Genomic DNA, 11,952 nt, shown 5'->3' with positions numbered 1-11,952 from the left:
TAATTTTATACACCAGATTTAGAATTGGGTACGCCAGACATCTTCTACATCAGAGTCATCAGTGACGCTCGAATTAAAAATATTGGGAGGTCATATCAAGTACAAAGTTGAAGAGCATAAAAACCGAAAATTACAAAAGTTGTGCCGAATACGGACAAAGCTTTCTATGCCTGGGGGTAGAAACCATATTTTTTTCCGAAATGTTTTTTTGATTAAAAACGTCAACATGGAAACCATATTTAGAGACATAGCATATTTTTTTTTATTTCCGTAAACATTAACACTGAAAAGTAATTAATCTGGGTAACCGGCGTATCACAATATCATATTATGTTAGCATGACAAGCAGAAATAAAATCTGATTTGTCTACATATCAAACGATCCGATAAATCGATTATTATAATGAAAGGGGGAATTATTATTCTCGCTGATATTTAATTTTTTTCTCATCCAACTGCTTTTCCATCGACCAAAGGTATCCTCTATTCTTTGCCTTGGTCTTTTATGAACTGAATTAAAAGCTATTTCACCTGGTGTTACAATGTTTCTCAATGCTCACAATAGGTATTGACGAAGAGGGTTTCTCAATATTGGTAACAGGTATTGACGTAGAGGGTTTCTCAATGGTGTCAATAGGTATTGACGAAGAGGGTTTTTCAATGGTGTCAATAGGTATTGACGAAGAGGGTTTCTCAAATGTGTCAATAGGTATTGACGAAGAGGGCTTCTCAATGATGTAAATAGGTATTGACGAAGAGGTTTTCTCAATGATGTCAATAGGTATTGACGAAGATGATTTCTCAATGGTTTCAATAGATATTGACGAAGAGGATTTGCTTAATCTCAAAGACGATAATGATTCTCCAACCAAATTCCTTTATTCACAGTTATTCCAAATGTAAGCATTATGCGTACATCCAGGCCATTTGACGACAAGATCGATCAGTCTTTTTTGTTTGTGAACACACACGCCGTGCACATTTAATGCATGGGACATTTTCCTGCATATATATGCTCTTTCAGTGGGTCTCTTAATGGCTATAAGTGTAGCACTGACACACCCAACCGTATTCGGCATATTAAACTCATTTCAAAAACCTTTCTTTACAGCAAGCAGTTCCTGTGGAAACAATGAGGACTTTATAAAATCACCTGCTTTAGCTGCTAAAGCCCTTAATGTCCTACTTATTAATCTGGACATTGTTGGTTGACTTAGAACATTGAAGTATCAATCTAATTCTTCCATACTTAGACAAACTATATCAGCCAAAAACCTATTGAAACGACCCAGTAGCGTAACATCTAAGGGGACTCAAAACCTGAAAACTTGCGGGAACACTTTGTGAACGCATAGTCTGTGGCTCTACATTATATTTGTATCTGTTAAACTGTCAAAGTAGTCTCTCTATGCATTCTGTACCTATATTAGTTCCAAATCATCATAAACATCTAAGGAATGACTTCTATTTCGAAATATTATCTCCTTTCTGATTGTGTTATTATTTTGTTGGAACATGACTAGGAACGCCATTTTAGATATGACGTCATACATATTTAATGATGTCCTACCATTCCACCGTTAAGAGTTCTCGCCACACTACGGAGCGGGGACATAGAAAATCCGGATGTCTGTTCGTCGGGTCTTGGAAGCTCAACGCGTACAATTCTTTTGAAATTTTAATGACATTTGTAACAGCGCTTTATATCAACAATCAAAATCATTAATTATTTTCAAATGAATTTTGCACTTTGAAATAAAATTATATGGAAAATAACATGGTACATACTCTCGATATCAAATACTTTGCGTTTTCAGGGATGTAACAAAACATTATAATAAAGTAAGAGCACAAAGAATAATCCGTGACAGAATGCATAGAAACTAGAGAATATTTCAATAGAAATGTTGACAATTTTGAACCACATATTTAGACGTGAAAAACATAATGTGTTTTCCTTTTAAAAAAAAGGAACAAAATACAACATTTGATTTGAAAAGAAATTACTTGTTTATTCAAAATATTTCTTTGGGTTTTTATTGATGTTATCTCATCTGATTTTTTATTTCCCTTGTTGTCAGATAAAACCATATCAATAGTATACATAAAAATAAGAAGTGGTATGATTGCCAATGAGCCAACTCTCCACCAGAGACCAAACGACATAGAAGTTTACAACTAAAGGTCACTGTACGGCCTTCAGCAATGAGCAAAACCCATACCGCATAGTCACCTATAAAAGGCCCCTTTTAGCACATCTTCAACATACTTTATCTGTGACAGTTTGTTAACCTGTCGAAACAATCGTTATTTAATTAAACTAATATCAGGTTATTTGTAAGTAGAATATCCACAGGTATCAAATGGCGCCACAAAACCTATATAAGTAGATGACAATCATATTTTAGAAAGACTAACGAACGTCGTATTTAAGCATAACTTAATTCTGAAAAGTGTTTTGAAGGCATGGCTGGGTTTGGACTACAATTTAAGAATACGTATAACCGTTTTCTCGCAGAAAATCTTGATAGTGGAAAAGATGACATATTTATTTCTATAAAAGAAGGTGATTTTGCCAAAACTGGAGATTTGCTACAGAACAAATCCGATTGTAACCTTACGAAAAAATATGAAGCAACGGTTTTGATAATGATATGTAAATGTTGCCGTGCAAAGAGAGAAGAGGAAGCTGTTTCGCTTGTTAGTTATTTAATGAACAGAGGTGTGCGGGTTGACAAAAAAGATGAGTGTGGAAAGACAGCAATATATTATGCAGAGAAAAACGGTTTAATGAAAATAACACAACTTTTCCAAACTCATGTAACGGATAGGCTGCTGGACCAAAATCTGTTTTAAAGCGATTGTTTATTGTTTGAAACAGTAGAATCACTTAATTGTAAGTTCGAAATGTGGATATTCCAAAATAAAGTATGAAAAAAAAACATTCTAAATATATCATTTTTTTGTCATGTTTTTACACAAACTTTACAGAGTTATGATATAACGATAACGAGATGCAATATGATTATGAACTATCACAAAAAAACACAGAACTGTGAAGTGTGTAAACAAAACTGTTCACTGTATGGCAAAATGAGCAATACCACTATCGAATAAAAAGTTATGAAAGGTCCTAGGTTAACTGTGAAAGAGAAAACAGACGGATTGTCGTAAAAATAACAATATTTATACATCTGGGGCCTGTTTATCGAAGCAGTCTTAGGATTCGGACGTGTCCTAAGACCAACTTCGGACATATTTTAATCCTAAGTGGGTTTATCAAACATGTCGTAACTTAGGAGAATCCTAGGAATTGTCCTAACTTTAGGATACCAATTTAGGTGTCTTTAGATGGTCTAAGGATGGTCCTAACTTTAGGATATATCTAGAATGGTTGTTTTATAAACAAATATGGCCTGTATTGGTTGAGTTTACTTTAGGGAACTACCATTTGATTTTTATGACGGGGGATGGGGTGCCTAGGGTGTAAGATGAAAAATGTTCTGCTTTTTTTGTTGTTGAAAACTCTGTTCTTCCTTTTTATTTTTCACTCTATTCGGTCCTGCCTTTTTTTTTTAATTGTTTACCCTGACTTTTTTTTTACATATATGTAAATTGTCATCCTGCTTTTTTTTGGCAAAGTTCCTCATCCTGCCTTTATTTTATTAGTTTATTCTGACATTTTTTTTACATAAATTGTCATCTTGCTTTTTTTTGCAAAAAAATCAAATGATAGTTCCCTTAATGCATATTAAATTCCTATCCCTCTTTTCAGCACCATTTGTTACAAAATTGTTACTCTTGTCCACGTCGTCCATGAGAGTCTGTAGTTTTGCATCGGTAGAATTCGAATTTCGTCTCTTATATTTACACGTATCATCGCATGTTATTTGCAGTAATAAAATAGTTGAAGTACTCAGTATTTATATGAAAGATGCACGAGATTTGCCTTTGAACTTTTAAGTATGAAACCGGGACACTTCGAATTCAGCTCACTCAAAGCATATAATGATTTTACCGATTATATATCTTATTTTAACTATTTACAATTCGTTTGTCTCAATTCTTATATATAACGTAGTTATATTTTTTGTCTTATGTTTTGTAATATGAGTTTAAATGTACAATTATAATATAAAAAGTATTTATCACCTTTAATTTAAAACTTATAATTATTTTCTAATTATTTATCTTTTTTTTTAAATTATAGTTATTAGTTAAATTTGATACAATATTTTCATTTTTTCATTTTTAATTTGTTATTTTCTCTAACGCCAATACTTAGGACAGCGGTTAGGATATCCTAGCTAAGATAATCCTAAGATAGCTTCGATGTGCATGCTGAGACATGTCGTAAGTCGGTCCTAACTTTATCCTAATTTCTGTCCTAAGAAATTCTTAGGACCGATCTTAGGACAGTTTCGATAAACAGGCCCGATATTGTTAATAAATAATTGGGGTTGGTTTTGTTTTTGGAGGTAGTACAATTTAGTCCGTTACTTCCATTATAATGATACTTTCTGTTTGTTACAAATATTTGCTTTGGCATAAATCTGCATATTGTATATGAGTTATACGATGGGTGCCACATGTGGAGCAGGATCTGCTAACCCTTCAGGAGCAACTGAGATTATCCCAGGTTTTTGGTGGGGTTCGTAGTGCTCTGTCTTTAGTTTTCATTTGTGTTTTGTATATGGTTGTTTGTCTTCAGGTCGTTTTTTTGTTTTGTGCCATGGCATTGTCAGATCGTTTTCGACTTATAAGTTTGATTATCCCTTTGGTATCTTTCGGCTCTTTTTTGCAGTTAAAGGTGGGCTCGACAGCACAAAAGGCAATCATATATCGTATCACTTTCAATTTGTTTGTATCTACATTATATAACCGATTATGGCAAGCAGTACTCGTCAAAACTATGTATAAGCATTTACAAACACAGATAAAAAAAAAACACAGAAAAAAATTATAAAAAAACTTAAAAACACACACTGAGAATATGTAAATACACATTGAAAATGAAAAATATCACACTGAGATTTAAAAAGTAAAAACAAACACACTGATATTCAAAATCACGCAATCCGACTTTATAATTAAAACACTTAACAATTAAAAAATTACACATTGGATAACAAAACAAAATAATCTCTTTTATTTTTCTTGTATCCATCATTGATACTTACGTTGATAACAGAAAATGGGACACTTGCATAATGTCAATGTTAATTGTATAACAACAGTATTTGGACTTTCATTGGGCTCCACAACAGCAGAACACTACTAACAATTAAATTCAAGCGTATTTGTAAGCGTACCTTCATTCCGGCGTGTAGAATTTCTTGAAATGCTTTATTGCACTAGTGTATGGTATTTCGTTTGAGGTAAAACCTTACCGAAAGGTTTTCATGCTATTTTTATACGAGTGAATTTACTTTAAAAAGGTTAGCGTTCACTGTTACATATTGCCATAGTTGTTTTCCGTTAAATGGTATTTTCTTAAATCATTCCTTTTGTTATCCCTTTTGAATAGCTTCACTTTTCTGTATTCGGGGTTCAGGGGTATTCTATTAGCTTACTATTCAGTACGTTTATTCATCCCTAAGGGACAAACTTTTTGTGACTTATAACTGTTTTTCATAGCAGAAATGTCTTTGAAAAAAAACTAAAGTGAACTGACAAAACAGGGGAAAATCTCGCCAAAAGTCTATTGATATTTAAGGTGGTACACAACACCTTGACTAATATTAATTTGGCTCGTTTAATCTTCATAAAATTTTGACAAAATGTTTACTTTGACCCTTTGACAAAAATATAAAAATTTCAAAAAAATTGAACCAACCACTTTATCAGAAAAATTTCATTGGTTATATAGCAGTTTGACAAACACTAATTTTGATCTTTGAGAAGCTTAATATTTCCTTAACAATACAAAGTAATTAAAACGTTTAGCTGATTTTTACAGAGTTATCTCCCTGTAGTGTTAGGTACCACCTTAATAAGTGTAATAAACTTCGGGCATAGCCTTGATTCCCTGTCCGTGTTAGACTGTACTCCAAGTCCTTTTTGGTTTTAACATCTTTGCAAGTTTGAAATAGGTTTCGGATTTTTAAATAATTTGGCCTGTAGCATCACTGAAAAGACATAAATGGCCATGGCGTTGTCAGTTTGTTTTCGATCTATGAGTTTGACTGTCCCTCTGATATCTTTCGTCCCTCTTTTGTCGAAATGCGCAGCTGATGCAGTAAAACTAGTAACGTTTATGTTATTAAAGTATCATATTTGTTTTTCGTTCATTGTTTTGTGGATAAATTAGGCCCTTAGTTTTTCTCGTTTGAATTGTTTTACATTTGGCATTATGGGGTCTTTTATAGCTGACTATGCGGTATGGGTATTGCTAATTGTTGAAGGCCGTACGATGACCTATAGTTGTAAACTTCTATGTCATTTGGTCTCTGGTGGAGAATTGTCTCATTGGCAACCATACCACATTTTCTTATCTTTATATAATAGGTTAATGTGACAATATTTGGGATCCAGCAGCCAAAACTGTGTAAACATACATCCCAACTGACTAGAAAATTCAAACAAGCAGACAAAATGAAATCTAATAAAATCGTCAACAAAAAAGGTGTTGTATTTGATAGTAAATTGAAAACGACACCGATAAAAAAAATTGTGTGTAGTTGATAGTACATATCTTATATAGTCTTTTTCGAACTTTTTCGATAAAATACAAATTAAATGAAATATCAAAGCAAGGGTGAACAAAATAGAAACAACACAGTAAAACCTCTTGCGTCCGAAAATAATTATTGTTATGTTTAATTGATGTCGATCGTTAGGATGTCTCGGTCATTTTATTAACTACTGTATCACTAGCCTGTCAACACTGAGATTGTGAGTTATAATCCGGGACGTGGCAGGAGCGTTCGACTCCAATCTTAATTGACTAGGATTGCAAGTTTTTCTACCGAAGATCAGTGGTTATCTACGGGCACGCCGGCTTCCTCTGCCAATAAAAACTGACCGCCACCAAATAGTACAATAATGCTGAAAGTGGCGTTTAACACCTATCAATAAATCAATCAGTTTATTAATGATCTGTCGCCTATGGGTTTAAATCTTTTTCTTGTATATCTAATTATAATTTTCTACTTTAATCTTGTTATATCACTTTTATTGGAAAAATATATTACATTTCAAATACTATAGATAATACAAAAGCCTTATTTAAAATCGAACATGTTTGATACAAGATTTTCGTTTGTTTTATTCATTGTAGTGACGTTCTCATAGGAAGCACATGCAGTCATGAATTTTATTTTGGAATACCTCGCAATTGCTTAAAGCTTTTCAAAAGAACGAATTCTTATGAAACATACATGTAATGTAATTATAGAAATTTTTAATATTTTAAATCATAAGCTATGGATTCAGTCCTGGTGTTACCCGAAGTTTTGAATTGCATATCCCTATTCATCAAAGCTTTTACTTTAATTATGTTTTAGTTAATTTTGTCAAGTTTGCCAACTCTCTTGCGTTAGCTTTAGTAGGTCCAAAATAATTTCAAGCCTTGATTAAAAATGGAAAATAGTGAATAAGGTTTTCTATTTGCTTTTATTTTAGTAACGGCTTCTTTTTCATATTTCTACACAATTGCTATCATGTTTAGATATTTTATTTACATCGTAAATGAAAGAAATGCTAAATGATTTTCTGTTTTTTTCAAATATGAATTATTTTTTTTTACTTTATATAACTGCTTCCAAGTTCAATAATCGTTTTGAATACACACTTGCAAAGATCAAGCCTTAAAAATTTGTTCCATCTAAAAATAAATGACTAGAGTAAAGAAATATTGTTATATCAATTATAATAGAACATTAATTGTTATGTAAATTAACTTGTATATGATTTGTGACAAATTTAAAAAAAAAACATAGTATTGCATGTAAACATAACAAGACGAAAGCTTGTATATTTTAAAGAACAAATGCCAATTTGCAAAACCCATACTAAAGGGCGCACGATTGGTTTTGTGAGATGTATCAACAATGGCAGTCTATTTATTTCCTGTCCTTCATCAAGGTTGAAGCACTTTACTGAACAAATAGGCATGAAATATTTGCCACTAGGCGTTACCAAACGATAATAAATATTAATTCAATAAAAACTAAAGTGACATGCAATTGATAAAGTTATCTCTTACTTCTTTGTTGGTATTGACAAATGGTGCTTATACTCTTTCCTGCAGGATAAATATCAAACTATTTCTTTTTTATAATTTTGAATAGTCAGTCTTCAGTGTACAGTTACAGCAAATGATTTCTCTCGTTTGAGTTCTAGGGCCCGTCTTGAACTCCCATTTTAAGATGAGCTATTGCTACGTGTTTTATACCTCAACAGGACTTTGAGATACTGAACAGCAATAAAAGCGGTATCCCTTTGCTTTGTGTTATAAGTGCGTTAAGGTAAGCTATTTTGTGTATTGAATAAATATACTATATATTAGGCTTTATTTTAAGTAAGTATTGTTAGACAAAAGTAAATGATAATATTCAATTACTTTTTTCCAGAAAGAATGTTCATTTACAATCGGAAATCTTTATTTGAAATGCTATTAACCCTTATGCGTGATTTTTTTATCTTCGTGTGTCAACGTTCTTTATATATCTGTTCACACCTGTAAAAACTACATTAAAATGGATATACATAAATTGTTGTCAATCGTGAGGACATTCGCATTAAATGCGCATCTACAATATCAAATGTATTTAACCTAATCCCAACCCGACTTAACGACTAATTTTACATTCGTACAATAGTCTGTCGTCTCCGGATGTTGAATACTAGAAAGTAATAATAAAATATGTTTGTATTTTACATTTGAAAATTAAGTTCAAGCAATGAGATTTACAGTATTTGGTTTCATGGTGGTGTGTATGTTTCCTATAGTAAGCCTGATGTCATCGTCCGATGTTTTTTCAGGTGCTCTTTAACAGATCCGACTGGCACTGTCCTGTGACGTGTGATTCGAACATAAGAGCATCAGCAATTGTGAACTGCTGCGTGTGTCAAGTCGAAGTTAAAGAAAAGACAATGTCGACATTAAATGTAGTGTATGATGAAGTCTCGGAGGAGGCAGTCATAAATGAATCAAATTTATCGCATGAGTATTACCAAATACAACATTATTTCGATGGAGTTAAAAAAACTTTCTATCAATTTATGCAACTTTACAGGTATTATTGAAATTGATTTCTCTTTTAAAGAAATAGCAAACATAGATACTATTGCATGTGTAAAAAGGTTGGAAACTCTGTCAATGTATCGGAATAAAATAAAGTATTTGAAAAATGATACGTTTTTTGGAATGAAGTACCGGTATCTTCGCTATGTTGATCTCTCATATAATGTTTTGAAGTATATTGAACCTGGACTTTTTATGAATATGGATGGCAGTCTTCTAAGGTTTGATGCTAGTTACAATTTACTGAAAAGTATGGACGTAACAAATATATTCTGGACAAAACAGCCTGATTTTTTTCAGAGTAGATTTCTCCTTCAACCAAATAGCAAAGGTAACCAATGAACTGAGGTGGGAGTGCAAAGAGGATACACAGTTTGGAAGTGGCGGGCTAGTAAACTTTTTCAGCAACAGTTTCTCTATTTTCTTCGATTTTTCTGATTTAGGATTCAAAAATTTCTTTTTATTTGGAAAACTGTTATACTATTCCTTTGATTTCCGGGAAAATAAATGGGCTTGTGATTGCAGATTTTATCCTTTTGCTCTTAAAGCCACAGGGTTTGTGGAAAAGCTGGACAGAGACATTTATGACTTAAGGTGCCATTCTCCGCCTGAATTAAGAAATATGTATTTTCCTGAATTAGTGAAGAGCAAAGCTTTTGACCTTCTAACATGCAATCTATCAATTGCCGACAGTTGTCCACCAATTTGTCGGTGTTTTACCAGCCTGGGAGAACAAGGACTGTTGTGGATTGTTCCGGAACAGGAAGAACAAAGTTACCGTCTGCTTTACCGTATATAAAAGATCTTGAAGTAGATTTTTCGAATAATCAAATATCCCGAGTAGATAACGAGAGTGTTATACTTTCATACAGTCAAAACATGACTAGTATTAATTTATCGTACAACGAAATTGAAATTCTTTCAGACGAACTCTTTTATAAATTAAGAAACGTAACAAAAATTATTTTTTCAGGGAATAAAATAAAGAAAATTCCACGTTCAAGCTCTCAAACTTTGTCAGATATATCTTGGTTATATCGTACTCGAGTGTTAATGTAAAGATACCTGGCTTCAAAAATGGCTGCTACCTTCTCATTGTAAATGTTACAATAATAGGAGAATATATTGCGATTACAAAAATAAATTGGTAAATATTCTTAGCATGACTGATGTCGACCTAGAACGTAAATTTTACAGTGGATACATATTATGGCTAACCATCTCTTTGGCTGTGATAGTGCTTGTTGTTGCTTTTTCTTCAACAATAGTATACTACTTCCGGTTCGAAATATTTATAATGACACGGAAATTAATCAAATACTTCAAAACAACTGAAGTTCCTTTAAAATTGTAGATCTATGATGTCTACATATCATGCTGTGAAGATGATGCTAATTTACGCCGTTGGTTCCGTTCATTGAAGACGAAAATCTGCGAGAATTTCTACCCTTCCGTGATAGCGAGTTTGGACGACCGCGTGAAGAAGAGATCATTGAAACAATGTCAAAAAGTCTCAATTTTGTTATTATTCTTAGGGAAGATTATGAGGGTTTCTCTGAAATGTGGATTGAGAAAGAATGGAAATATGCTTGGTTTAACTAAAAGTCAGATTTAAATCGAGAAATAGTTATTATCAATTATGATATGTTGAAATATGAAGATATAGCAAAGAAGTATCTAGGAGCATTTTTGAAACTTCATACTTTTATAGATTTCTCAAACCACACAAAATGCATCAAATGTAGAAGTATACCATAGCCTTCAACAAGTTCAGAAAACAGTTAGAAAGAAGAGTAAAACATCAAATTACCTTAACTCTTTCAAAAGAATGCCATCTAATTAGAAACGGTGATGGAGAGTAATATTAAGCATGAAAATCCAGTAAGTGTTTAACATCGGAACTTTAAATGTATGTATTTTTCATAGAACGGACTTAATTTTAATTACGAATGGCCAATTTGCAAATGCTCTAAATTGTTTTAATGTTTTGAAAGCGTACCATATGTGATCTACATTAAAAGGGGCATTAGCTACGAGATATATTGATTTTTTTTTTCAATAATTAATGAAAGTGAAATAGTGAAATAATAATTTGCTTTTAGCAGCCAGTTGGTTCAATTCCACCAAAATAAGCTAAGAAACATCGCTGATGAATTATTCACTTGCAAGTGAATAATTCGACCTCATTATATTCGTGTTCATGTGACCTTCTATTTAACCCCTTGGCTAGAGATAGGTTACGTATAAACTAGGAGTGTTCAGCTATTAAAGGGAAAATAATGTCAACATTGAAAGTGAAACAAGGGTAAGCCATTTGGTTGACTGATTCGATCCACAAAAACTCATTCTTGTACACGGGTAAAAACGATGATTATCATATTTGTTTAAATAGTTATCAAAGGTACCAGGCTTATAATTTAATATGCCAGACGCGCGTTTCGTCTACATAAGACTCATCAGTGACGCTCAGATCAAAATCAAACAGACCTAGAAAAATCCAATTGCATGTGTTCACTTTCTATTTCTTTTTATATTTATGTTTTCAGGTTAAATAACCGTCGGCAGTCTTTGGAAGTCACCTCGATTAGCGCCTCTAGTTACATATTAAGTAGTTCATCTTAAACTGACCAAATCAAACTTTTATATGTCATTTATGCAAAAGTTTCTAGGTCAATAAACCATGACTTAGGGGGAGGGCTAGACAA

Source organism: Mytilus californianus, unplaced genomic scaffold, assembly GCF_021869535.1.
Source record: "Mytilus californianus isolate M0D057914Y unplaced genomic scaffold, xbMytCali1.0.p SCAF_8, whole genome shotgun sequence".
Lineage (NCBI taxonomy): Eukaryota > Metazoa > Mollusca > Bivalvia > Mytilida > Mytilidae > Mytilus > Mytilus californianus.
This window is presented reverse-complemented; position numbering follows the sequence as displayed.